General features: G+C 36.3%; 1 pseudogene across 1 annotated transcript; it reads right to left on the bottom strand.

The window, feature by feature from the left end:
• Positions 1 to 1,626: 1,626 nt before the first annotated feature.
• Positions 1,627 to 2,679, bottom strand: LOC103276433 (annotated as a pseudogene). Its single transcript, XR_505371.1, has one exon. The product of XR_505371.1 is annotated as a vesicle-associated membrane protein 4 pseudogene (transcript).
• Positions 2,680 to 14,369: the final 11,690 nt, after the last annotated feature.

A 14,369-nucleotide genomic window follows, 5' to 3' on the forward strand; every position in this document is an offset into this window, starting at 1 on the left:
AAGGAGGAGGAAAATGGGGTCAACGGCTCCTGAACACATCCTAGTGGTCTCGGGGTCCACGGCCCTCCCTGATCCCTAATGCTCAGTGGGCCTCCGTGGCCGGCACCCAACACTTTTTCATGTGCCTATTGGCTGCCTGTGTATCTTCTTTTGAGAAGTGTCTTTTCATGTCTTTTACCCATTTATTAATGGGGCTATTTTCTTCCTTTCAGCATGTTTGAGTTCCTTGCAGATCCTGGATGTTAAGCCTTTGTGAGATACACAGTTGGCAAATATTTTTTCCCATTCTGTGGGCTGTCTCCCCACTCTCTTGATGGCTTCTTTTGTTTTGCAGAAGCTATTCAGTTTGATGAGGTCCCACTTATCTATCTTATCTCTTATGGCATGGGCACTTGAGGCTTTGAATTAAGTCCTGGGGTACAAAATAAATGTGCAAAAGACAGTCACATTTGTATACACCAAAAACAAACAGGCAGAGAACCAAATAAAAAGTACAATACCATTCACAATAACCACACACACAAAAATGAAATACCTCAGCATCTTCCTAACCAGAGAATTGAAAGACTTTTACAATGAAAACTACAAAACACCACTCAAAGAAATCCAAGAAGACACAAATGGAAAAATATTCCATGTTCGTGGATAGGAAGAAACAACATTGTTAAGATGTCCATCATTCCAAAGGCAATCTACAGATTCAATGCAATACCCATTAAATTACCAACATCATTCTTCTCAATGAAATGACAATACAGAAACTTATATGGAAACATAAAAAACCATGAATAGCCAAAACAATTCTTAGCAAAAGAAACAAAGTGGAAGATATCACCCTTCCAGACTTTAAACTTTACAATAAGGCTACAATACTCAAAATAACCTGGTGTTGGTACAAGAATAGGCATATGGACCAATGGAACATGATAGAGATTCCAGAAGCAAAACCTCAGTTCTTCAACCAACTCATCTTTGACAAAGTCTCCGATAACCACTACGAAGAGGAAAACTGATACAGGACTTTCTAGAATTAGAAACAAGAAAAACAATATATAGATCTTTAATTGTAACTTTGATTTCTTTTCAGGAATTAGTACCATTTTTTGAAACATCTGACTAATTATAGTATAATTATCTACTGAAGTATAATATGGGTGAGACTGTTGTGAACTATATTGTAAATGTTCTCATCTAGAGTGTTTTCATTTGTCTTTCATAAAAAAAGATATTCTTTCACTAAATGCCCAGATCAGGGTCTGAAATAGTAAACACAATAAATACCTTATGGTGCTCATTTTAATATAAAGGCCAATGCCTTTAAAAATTTTAGCTGTGAAGACAAATTTTTTGACTAACAGGTTTCCCAATATTTTCAGAGACTGTTTTCTGTAACATTTCTGTGACAGTAACATTACAAACAAGACTTATGAAATGAATTATGTTACCACAGCATTACTAGACAGGTCTTGTAAAAGTGATGAAAGGAGGAAATTTTATTGAATGAATCTTGATTACTCTTAATAAACACTATGTAAAATGCACATATTAACATAAATTGAATTAAGGAATTACTAATGTCATGTTGTTCTTTTTTCTCCAATGTCTTTCTCTCTCACTCTTTTTTTTACAGTCAAAAATAGCTTTACTGGAATGTTTTTAGTTATAGCTAAAGGCAATAACATTTACAACATTTAGTTATACCATAAACATGCGGAAATTGCTTGCAAAACAACTGCAATATGAAAAAATAATATTTTTGTGAATATTGACAGAATGGTTATGCATCTCTTTCAGCATAACGATGTGGTACTCCACATAGGTTTCTTGACTCCCAGCCTGACCTGCAACCTAACACAACAATGCAAGTCCTTATGCCATTAAAATACTAGTATCAAATATCGTCATCAGTGTTTCACTATATACACAAACAATGAACTGGCAAGTATCTAGTTTCAAATTAGATCCTTGGAATATAGCAAAATAGAGGCTAGTTATCTTCACCGTAAACGTAATTATTAAAAGCACATTTTATTAGAAAGGAAGAAGATAATTGAACATTCTCAATGCTCCAATTTGAAGTGATACTTGACTCTTAGTTTCTTGAAAAAGAAGTTTAAAAAGTTATATACATAGGTTTCATTTAAATTATGCAGCAATCTTTTATTATTATTGTCCAAGATCTTTTAATGAAGCCCTCTCTGTCATCAAATCAAGTATGGTATTTCACAACTATAAGAATGATAATCACTAGCAAGAGGATACCAGCAGCCAAAGCGATGATAGCTTTTATTTGGCATTCATGCCACCACATGCTTCTAAGTTGTTGCTTAGAATCTGTTGGATCTGTTGCTAAAAGCAGTTGCATTTTCCCACAAGCTTTCTGATTTTTCCTGTACTTCATCTAGTCTCTCCCTTCTCAAGTACCTTTGTAATATTCTCTTGCATGACATTAATAACTTTATCCACCTGATTCTGAACATGCTTAATTTTATCATTTCTAGGTCCAAATCTTGGTCCAGATGGCCCTCTTAGAAAAAAGTTCTCTTCTTCATCTGATGGCCCTCTTAGAAAAAAGTCCTCTTCTTCATCTGAATTATCTTCCAAAAGATTTCGCCTTTCACTTTTCACAGAGTCAGAGATGTCATCATCATTTAGGTGGCGATTGAACATGAGAGGCATGCTTTTTACCCATGAAGTACTTTACTACTTCTCAGCAGAGTAAGTATTCACCACCTGGGGCTCCAGGGACTCCGGGGGCAGCGTGGGTGGCGAGGGCGGAGCTGGCAGCCCAGAATGATGTGAGGTGATAGCAGCGGGCCCGCATGGAGCCCCTGGGTCCTTCTCTTAAATATTAAATTCCTATGTGTAAATAGATTTTATCACTTGCCATTCAAAAATACTTTCAAAATACATAAATGTTACTTAGATAAAAATGAATTACTCTTCTCGATAGATTGTTCACTCTTATACTGGAGAAATCTTCACTCTAGATAAAGAATACTTTTTATATAACAATTTAAATAGAGGTCATCTTTCTATTCTAACTCGTCCAGAGGACGTGGTGGAAGCAGGTGCCTCTATTGCCTGAAGTGGCCTCCACCCACAAAAATGCCCTTCCAGCCTTTCACTGACTCTCCAATATGTGACCACATAAATGACTGCTGAGGGCAGCTGCCTTTGGCATAGAGATGCCAGCTCAGCTATGAAAGTTCAGAGGGAAAGGGACAAACCCATAACATGGAGAGGGAACTACTTTAGGCGAGGCAAAAGCTTAGGAAAAGGATCTTGAGTGTTGAAGGCCCAGTTTTGTCCTGGCTCATGGAAGGCTGGGGTGCTTTTGTCCTAATTCACAAGTGAAAACTGGAAAATATTAAATGACTTTTAGAAAGTCCCTTTCATTTTAGTCTTACTTTCCCATCAAATAACACATTTTCCTCATAGTTCTCTCTTTCTTTTCTTCCTTCCCCCTCCTGCTCATATTTCTTCTCTTAATTGAAAATCTGAATTGCTGTCCCCATCTGAGTGACTTAATGTAGTGACTGGCACAGATTACACATGGAGAAAAAAAAGAGAGAGAGAGAAAGGTCTTGGTGACATTAATTGCTGTTATATTCAGGTAGGCAAGGGTACCATCAATGGATTTGAAGAGTGCAGAGCAAATGGCTAGGAGAAACTGAATGTTGCCAGAGGAAATAAAAAGCTTAAAAAACTGCTAATCTTCATTTTACACATAATAGTAAATTAAGGGCTATATTAGTACATTGTAAGAAAAAAATACATAAACTATTTTTAATAGCAATGCTTCTCTTTCTCCATGGACTTCCTGCATATTTACAGGTGAAGATTAGGTTTCAGATGGTGGAGGTAGCTTGAACTAATCATCAAGAAGGGGAGCACATCTGCGAGTTCATTCATACTTTTACACTTTTAAGTAGAAAAGGGTGAGAAAATTATAAACAGGAGAACAAGGCACCAGTGAATTGTAACTAACTAGGAGGATTCTCTCATAACAGGTAGTTTTCAAACTATGTCCCACAGAAACCTAAGGTTTCACGGAAGACCGCCAGAATTAAGAGATAAGAAAGTCACTGGTTCAGAGCACCCAGTCCTCCTTCAGCCACAAAGCCCTACTTCTACCTGTTTTACATAATATGTTTTCTTTTCTTTTTTTTTTGAGTTGGAGTCTCACTCAGTCGCCCAGACTGGAGTACAGTGGCCGCTCCCGGCCACGGCAGCCTTGACCTGCTGGGCTCCGGCGATCCTTCCGCCTCAGTCTTCCAAGTAGCCGGAATTACAGGCATGTGCTACTTCGTCCGGCTGATTTTTTGATTTATTGTAGAGATGAGGTCTCGCTGCCCAGGCGGGTCTCGAACCCGCGGGCTCAGGCAATCCACTCACCTCAGCCCCCCAAAGGTGTGGGATTACAGGTCATGCCATTTTTCTTAGTGTTCTAGTTTTTGAAAAAAGAAATATTTTTGAGGTGTGAAAATCTCTAATTTAGTCAAATTCCCTAATTGTACCTAAGAGGCAACTCAGGCTCAGGGAGCCTGCAGGTAGCCTGAGGTTACAAAGCCAATTAGCTACAAGCCGGGAATGGACCTTCTTATTGAGCCTAGAGTTCCATGCTAGCTACTTCCTTCTCATTCAGAAAAAAAAAAAGATGTAGATTTAAAACATATTTAATAGAGAAAATGCATATGTAAAACAGTGAGGGAGCTCAATAAGGTTTAGTCATGAGACATAAAAAAGTAAGCCGGGTGCAGTGGCTCATGCCTGTAATCCCAGCACTTTAGGAGACTAAGGTGAGAGAATTGCCTGAGCCCAGGGGTTCAAGACCAGCCTGGGTGACTTGGTGAGACCTCATCTCTACAATGAATAAAAACAAATGAAACTTAGTGGGGTGTGGTAGTGTGCACCTATGGTCCTAGATACTTGTAAGGCTGAGACGAAGGACTGCTTGAGCTCAGAAGGCTGTGGTGACCCATGACCTTGTCACTGCACTCCAGCCTGGGTGACAGAGTGAGACTTCGACTCAAAAAAAGAAAAGAAAAAGAAAGAAAGAAAAGAAAAGAAAATAACTTTCTAAATATAAAGCTCTGAAATTATGAATACAAATTTTAAAAACAGTAATTAATATCATAATGTCTACTAGTAGCAATAAATATGTTCGATTTATAAACCACAACTTTTGAAACCACAGATGGGAACACTAAGGAGAAAACTTTTCTTTGCACCAAACAAGCTAAAGTTGAGGAAATTCTTCCTAATAAACTATTTGTTTTCTCCCAAAAAGAATTGATTTACCAAATTCAATCAACAAATACATTCTCCATGTTGTGGGTTAATTTACAGCAAAATTGAAAACATACACAGAAAAGATTTCTCTTTACCACCTGACATACTTTGTCCAACTTCTCATCTTCAGTTGGTTCATACAAAAACATGGAATTAATTTCAATTATAATTTAAATCCAGGCAGAAGTGATTGGAGAACCTCTGTTTTCTTAGCCTCAAGTTTTCTGTGAGGACTTATACTCTCTACTTTTCTCTTGAGAGGTGGGAAGATTTACCTCATCAGTGAATTTGAACGAAGCACATTGATTGTGCTTGCTTGTCTCCACATCTCTTTGTTGAAAAGATGTGTGGTCTACAGTAACTTGAATTTGGGTCTTTTGTCATCTCTGTAGTCAACAGCCTGCTCCTGGGACAGTGTCAGGCACCTGTTTCCTCCACTGACAACTGTGTGGTAAATGTCTAATCTGGGATGTAGTATTCAGGAACCCACTGTGGCTGCTTATCTGAGCCACATCCTCCTATTAGTTATGATGAGTCAGTGAGATAGCTAGAGTGTTCGTAGATGTCCCTTGGTCTGACTCCTACATTCTGAATTCAGAAGGGGAAGGGAGTGCCATTTGCCACCTACCTCATAAACGGCCCCAACTAGAAAGATGACTCCACGACATTCATAGAAATGTTTTCTTTATCCTTGACTTTATAATCTTACTGTACATGCTTCAACACAGCCTCACTTTAAACAGAGGAAGAGTTGGAAGGAAGATAATAGAAAAAGAACTATAGTGAAATCGACAACAACAGCAAAACTCATGTAACGACAACTTATTGACAGACTACCAGCAAATTATCCTTGAGATTTCAGATTGAAAGGCAATGCTGTATTCTCTTTTTGAAACCAATTTGATAAAAGACATACACCCCCTCCACACACACATACAGATACACACACACAACCCATAATTACTTTCAATAACAGTGTTTTTAAATTAAAATTGGATGTCATTCTCTTTTGGGGAGCGCTCAAATGCTCTGAAAGTAAGTATGCACTCAAATGTAATATACTAAAAAAAGTTTGCCCATTTAAACTGCTACAATCCAACATCGCATGGTAAATAGGTTAATGTATGAAGGGAATTACACTTTTCAGTTTATAAATATTGAACTGAAAATATAAAATACTTTATAAATATCATAGAGAAAAGACCTGAAGGGCAGTTTGTTGGTGGAGGAGCTGAAGGATTAAGTACAGAGCCATGCATATATTTCCAACTTTGTGGAGAAAAAAAATAAGTGAAAGAAAAGAAATTGGAGAAATTTGAGAGATTACTTGAAACCTTCCAAAGATAAAATGACTCCTTGGCATTTGGTTAAGTAGACAAAATGAAGTTGAGACAGAAGGAATTATATAGAGACTACAACTGATGTTTTAAACATGTTTATTAAACTCAATTTTTGCCTCATTAGTAAATAGCACAACTATTATGAAATTTGACTAGAAGTAAAATTTGGAGTAGACAAGTACTACCTTTGTGAGGTAAAAAGTCCTATTTTTAGCTGTGAAGTGTTTTCTTGAGACACAAAGTTCCATCCTAAAAAGTTCAAATCTTAAGAGTATGGTTTTAGTCTTGATGTGCCTGTCAACCACATTTAGAAAAAGAATTGTTCAACAAATGAACATGTGAGAAATAGAAAATTGCTTTAAATAAATCATCAGAAATTTTTGTTAAAGTGTCAGTAAAGGCACCAAAAATCCAAAGTCATGCAATGTAAAAATGAGTCTTCTTATTTAAAACACTTAAAAAAACAATTACTGAGTGACTGTTGTATGCTATGCATTGTGTTAGGCACATAAGTAAAAAAATAACTCAAACATAAAAAATGTTTAGGCCAGATAAGTTTTATCTTTTATGAAATTGAAATAAAATTTACTATTTCAGTGATCTGAAAATAATTCTATGTGCAAAAACATCTAACTTGTGATATATCTCTTCAGGCTAATTTTAACTTTTATATCTTATAATAATAGAATGGAATAAGGAACCAATGAAACTATAAAGTTACTTCCTATATTTAGGGTAAAGAATCCCTGAATTATACTAGAATGTGAAAACTCAAAATAAAAAGTAACCAAACATGTAAGTAGTAATCTATTATCGCTGCAGTGATGCTAAGTCGCAAAGCTGGACTTTATGTGATGGTGAGAGATCCGATCAGTGCTAAATGGTATGAACATAGCAAAAACTTTCTTTCAAGAAGTCTAGAGAAATAATCTATTATAGTTTTCGTACAGTTATAATAAATCCTGAATAAGATAAAATTTTACAGTAAGAATAGTCCAAAATATTAAAACCTTGCAAACAAAGAAGATGAATAAACAAATTTAGTATTTTTAACATGTAACTTTAACATTTAAAAAAATTAGATTAGATTTGTTTATTTTTAATATTTTACTTTCTAGAATCATAGCTAAAAATCTCTAAACATCTTGTTGTTTAGTGATCCCCATCTAAAAACCCACTCTTTCCTATCATATTAGATAGTATGTTATCACCTCTCATACTAGTATTTGATGTCCTCCTAGTGGAAATAATTAATTCCCTGCAACTCTAGATGGTACTTTTTTTCTATAACTCTAAGAATTTTGTAAACAACTGTATAAGAAGTCTTTCAAGGCATTCTGCAGTGATTATGGAGACTTGTCTTTGTATTTTGACTAAATAGTGCTTTTTAATCTCTTTTATTAAATCTAACATAATTTGGCAAACAAAGCAATGTCCCACAAGGAAACTATGTATTCCCCGAAGTTGCTACAGTAAGCTTAAACTATTTTTTCAGCTTATCTAGGAATAGTAAAAATAAGCACCCCTTTACATGAATGAAATTCATTACGGGAAAATGTTTCCTTAAAAATCTTCCCTTTCATTACAACTCATTTACACACTTTTTCACCATCTTGTAAAATTATACATCACTTGATTTTTCTGCTAACAACTAATGAAAACATTGCATACTGACATTATGCTTGACAGCATAAAGAAACATTATTATTTTTTTATGTACCTAGTTATACAATTTCATGACTCTGAAGCACTTAGATCCTGATCATCTTATTTTTTTTCAGAAAAATAAAGCTAAGCTAACAAAATGATGAAAAAATATCAGCCAACTAAGATCTTGTAAATATGTATTAAAGCAATCATTTACTTTATTCCCTTTGAAGCTATTTGGCTGCATGTTGTCTAAGAAACCTTTGGTTTCCTCTTCTATAATTTGTTAGGACACGAAGCCAGGCAAAAAACAAAATTGAGGCATCACTGAACATGAGCCTATGCTACCTTTCTGGGCATTAAAGAGATCATGAAAACACCACCAAAACCATAAGCCAATATGCACTGATTGAAGTGGAGAATTTAATAACAATGCTGCACAATGAAAACTAGTTGCTATTTATGTATTTGATTTTGTTCAAACCAGTGTTTTATGGTGTTTCTAATTTTTTTCTTAAGAGATAGTTTTGCTGTGTTGCAGTGCAGTGGCTGTTCACAGGCATGATCTAAGCTCAATACAGTATTGGAGTCTTTGGGCTCAAAGGGATCCTCCTGCCACAGCCTCCCAAGCAGCTGAGATTAACAATGTGCCCTCCATGCCTGGCTTATGTAATGTTTTCCCTACTCAAAAAATGGTCAAACATTATAAAATTGTCTTAAACTGGGTCAAGCCTAGGTGAACTATTTTATTTTCTTACCAACTCTACAACTGATAGAGCTTGGCATTGCTGGATTCATTCTGAGATTGCCAGAAATGGGTTCTTACTATGAATGAAATCACACGCTTAGATTGAAGGTCCTGTTACATCTCCAGGAGAAATGGGGACTTTGTGCAGCATTATATAGAATTCTGAGTAGGAAGAATATAATTGATTCCGTTAGATCACAGTTACTCTTGATATCAATGCCATTGCAGCCACCAATCATGTAAGTGATGGCAACTAGAGAGATGCAAGAGTACTTCATTTTACACATTCAAATATTCACTTGATTTCACTATTTAAAATTGGCTGAACTGCCCACAACAGACACATTTCACAAAAACTGAGATAAAAATGCTGTAAGTAGAGCAGCAATTTGGGATGAACTCTTAAGTAAGAAAATCCCAAAACTTTTAGCTTAAAAACAGAAAAAAACTTTGCTAGTATCACAGGTTTCTTTGATTTATGAAAAGTATTTATACTGGATTCCTTTAAATAATAGACATGTGTATATGGTTAAGTGTTTGGGTGCTAATCACCCACCTAAGATTCGAGGTAGAAAACTGAAGATGATGTCACAAAATTTTACAAGTCTTATGAACCACAGCCAAACTAAAATCAATTAGAAAAAAGCCAAAGCACCTCAAAGTAAACCTTGAGTTATTAGGCAACAAGATTCACATTATAAAAATCTAACCTTATTGCAGCTTTTAAATAAGTTTAAAATGTATCCATTTGGTTGCATTTATTTGTTTATTTTTGAATTGGAGTCTCACTCTGTCGCCCAGACTGAAATGCAGTGGCCTTTCCCGGTCACCACAGCCTCGACCTGCTGGGCTCCGGCGATCCTTCCGCCTCAGCCTTCCAAGTAGCTGGAACTATAGGTGCGCGCTACCACACCTGGCTGATTTTTTGATTTATTGTGGAGATGAGGTCTTGCTGCCCAGGCGGGTCTTGAACCCGCAGGTTCAGGCAATCCACTCACCTCAGCCTCCCAAAGGCGCGGGATTACAGGCTGAGCCACCGAGCCCGGCGGTTGCATTTATTGATTAAAGTTAACAAAAGGGAGTCTTGAAAACAAGAACTTCAAGGACTTAAAAAAAGGTAAATAAAATTGTTTCTTTTCTTTATTAACACAAATAATTATGACATTTATTTAATATGCATGTCAGTTAAACAATTCAGTATTTATCACGTTTGAAATAGGAATTATATCAGAAATCTGAAAGCCAAAGGAATAAAGATAATATGACTAACCGTGGTCATATTCTCTGTACTGTTTGAAGTCTGTGGGCTTGACATGGGGATCATTAATTTTTCTCTTGGAATAAGTTTCTGTTGTGAACTAAACTATGATCAAGATCTCCAATGCAAGGTGACTCTAACACTGGTCTTGTAATCTCAGTGGTGAATAAAGATTTGGGGTGCTATTTCTCCACAAAAAGGCTGGTACTTGCCTCTACTTGCCTCTCATGAGTTCTGTGAAGATTGCAAGAGACAAATGCTTAGTATTTCATTTTTCCCTAAATAATTCCTAAATAACTTGCATTTCTTAAAATGTTGCAATAAAAAAAGGAATTTTCCTTTAAACAGTGTTTTAACTCTGAAAATGTATCAGAGCATGTTTACCATAAGCAAGTACAGTTTTAAAATTGTTATAAAGAAGTACACATAAGATAATTTCTAACAACCAAGTAATTGCAACAAAGTAGGGAGGGGAGAGAAATAACTACAAATGACATACAGGTTAACAGGTAACCAGTGCCTTTTGGAATGGCTCTATTTTTAAGAGTATTCAGGGCTGGGCATCGATGGCTCAAGTCTGTAATCGCAGCACTTTGGGAGGCCGAGACGAGAGGATTGCCTGAGCCCAGGAGTTCGAGACCTGCCTGGACAACGTGGTGATCGTCTCTACAATATATAAAAAAATTAGCCAGGCGTGGTAGCGTGTGCCTGTAGTTCCAGCTACTTGAAAGGCTGAGCCAGAAGGCTCGTCTGAGTTCAGCAGGTCGATGCTGGGGTGGTTGTGAGTGTGCCACTACATTCCAGCCTGGGTGACAGAGTGAGACTCTGACTCAAAAAAATTAAAAAAGCGTATTCAGGATGCTATTAGAAATATTGTACTTAAAAGGGTAACTATGTGAAATGATATGTTCATTTGCTTGACTATAATAGTCACTTCAGTAGGTAAAAATAGACCAAAATATGTTGTGCTCCTTAAATTTATATAAATATAAAGCCACAATTTTAAAAAAAGCTAGGAATACTTGTACTTAGTAAGCTGGTTTAAAGATTTAAAAAGTCATCCCTCATGGACATTTTCAAGCATTTGCTTTCACCACCCTTAAACATTTCGCATACTATCTGGAAAAAAAATTAAGCATTTGGCACTGAGGAATAATTCATAGCAGAAAGGAAATTGCAGAGTTGGTGAGCACAAAGTACTTTAGCAGCTTCCAAAGCAATTAGCTCCTAACATTGTGACCCACTGTAACCCGAGCATCAGAGGTGAGGCCCGCCTTTCTTGTCTTTCCCACATCCCTCAGGCCGACCAAGGTGTTGTTTGTTACCACTTTATAACCACTTTTATGCTTCCCTTCATCCCCATATTAATCATTCCCTATTTCACAAGGTTGCCTTTAAGTAGAGTGGAAAAACTACATAGTCTGTCTCACTGCACCTTCTAGTGATACTAAGTTGATTTACCAAGTGCCAAATTATATTCAGGAGTGGTAGGACTTGAACCTTTTGGTAAGATGTAATCTTGCAAAATATATTTAAACTCACTAATATTTCTATGTAGGGAAATGCTGACAGGCGATTTTATAACAGTATCACTGTCTAAATTATAAAACTTCAAAAGTACTTAGCTGAAAAGACTCACAGTTCAGGTTAATATAGGAGAATATTAAGAAGAAAAAGACATATGAAACAAAAAAAGGAAGGAAAGACATAAACTGTCCTGGACCAACATTTTAAAGGTAACTTCATTCACTAACATTTTCTGAAGTTATACAATCTAGTTAACTTTCAAGTCCCATGAATGTCATGAACTTGTCTCACTAAGAATTATGCTTTCAAAGCAATTTAATGAGCATAATTTATTTTCTATGATTCTTTATTTTGACTTACCTGGAGAGTTTACTTAACAAGAATTTTTATGTTTTAATTCTTCTACACAAGTCTGATGATATATCTCCAAGACTATTTTATTAATGTTTTCCTCACATGTTTCCATTTTAGAGAGTTCAGATTGCAGATCCTTTATTCTGAGTTCCATTCAACTTGCTATTGAAGTTGTACTATCCTTTTTAAACTGCTCTAAGTTGCCCTGAGATGCTGCTTGTGTCTAAAACAAATTTAAGGGGTACATTTAAAAAATTATAATGTGAATAATTATTGTGTATTCTTCCATGGGTTTCCATTTTTTCCCTTTGCTATTAACTATTTCCCTTTATTAAGTTTTTTGTAAAATAAACAAAAACAACTTTTGCCTGACTTTCGTGGCTTCTCTATCATCCTGTTTCTCTTCACTTCTATCGGACCTTAATTTTTTTTGTACATGTTTTCACCCAGAGGTCTATTTTTTCATCACTTATTGTCTTTTATACTGAAATCTGATTTTTCAGTCCTATAATTCCAATAAAGAATTCTGAAGGTCACCAAGAATCTATTTTTTTTTTACTCTTTATCTTGCTTTACTTCGCAGCAGCAACTGCTGGCAGTGGCCACTCCTCTCGCCTCTGCTCCCCTGACCCTACTTGATTTCTAATTGCATCAGCCCCCATGCTAATCCTGTCCCTTTCCAGTCTTTTTAAATTCTCTCAGAGCTCCTCATATCTCAAGGCTTCAACCCATTCTGTAAAATATATTTCCAACCCTGACCTCTTTTGTGGGGTCTCTTCCTTCTAGTTCATTTCTCACAGTCAATAATCTCAACTACACCCTCATACACCATTACTTGGTGTAAATTACTTTAGTAGATAGCCAATCTATACTTTTTATGTTGATTCTAGAAGTTACCTTGAGGGTAGTGTTAATTTCTAATCTTTGAGGGCACCCCCACACTAAGGATACAAATCAGCACATTTTCTCTTATAAGGTAAAACTTTCCCACAAGAAGCAGATTGTCGATTGTTTGACCTTGTAGTCTTCTAAATAGTTTCCTTTTCCATAGTGACTTGAGCTCCTGGAAGTCTTGTCCAAGGCTTCTTTCAGATGCAAACTCAACTATATCATTTGGAGGCTTGAGGAAGCTTAAGCTCTCTTCTCTTCCCAATCCAGATTCTTCACTTCAAAATGGTGTGCATCAAATATCTCAACCTAAGTTGTCTCTGTCTTAGAAATTCATGAGAGGAGGAACTTCTGGAGAAGCTAGGGCCTAATTAATGAGATGGTTGAAAGGTGTCTCTTATTTAATTCTTGATTTAGGAGCAGAGTTCAAATTAGCTAATAATTCTACTTCTATGCCACATTCCTAACTTATTTCCATAGGAAACCCAGAAAAGCCCTCACTTAAAAAAAAAAAAAAGCTTCAAACATCTCAATCTACCCTTTGTTGACATTCTACAAGCTCATTTTTAAAAAAAGCTTCCCCCTTTTAAATAGGGAAAGATAGATAGATACATTTTGGCAGATGCTAAGTGTCCATATGCACACAGAAATAGAGTGCACTCTCTGAGACCAATATACAGAAAAAGAGGAAAACAGCTAGAATTCTATACACTACTACACAGGGGCCTAGCACCCTACAGCTTCCAGCAGTGAAGGAAGCAAGTTTTTCTCTTTTCCCACAGAACTCTGGGGTGTTTATTCTATTCTGTTTTGGTGGAGTCAGGAAGGGATAAGAATGAATTTGAAACAGAAAGGAGTAGAAATAGCACCTCCTGGATTGGGTAGTGCATACCTTACATGACCATCAGAAGCAGGCTAAAGCTGCTGACTTGGAAATACTGGGACTGTATTGTGAGATCAAGGCTTCCGAATCAATTCATTCCCAGCTACTGTTTATGTTGGACTGCTTCAGCCAGCACTCCCATGAGAAGACTAAGGTTATATGGCTTGTGAGACCAGCTGCAGCCAGAGATTTTCAGTTGGTGGAGTGGTATCAATTTGTAAATCCCAAACTGGCTACATAATGAAGAAGGGCCAATTGAGACTTTTTTTCATAGTTCGAAAACCATGAGCATTTGATTGAATAATTCTCCTCTTTTAGGTAGAATGCTTCCAATTTTACATTTAATTGTTTAAGATACATTTAGAATAAAAGTTTTATTATGTCAATGTCTCAAAGAAGAAATTACTGGCATGGTATAAAGTACTTAAT

Source organism: Carlito syrichta, unplaced genomic scaffold (assembly GCF_000164805.1).
Source record: "Carlito syrichta isolate Samal-C Ts95f unplaced genomic scaffold, Tarsius_syrichta-2.0.1 Scaffold316192, whole genome shotgun sequence".
Taxonomy (NCBI): domain Eukaryota; kingdom Metazoa; phylum Chordata; class Mammalia; order Primates; family Tarsiidae; genus Carlito; species Carlito syrichta.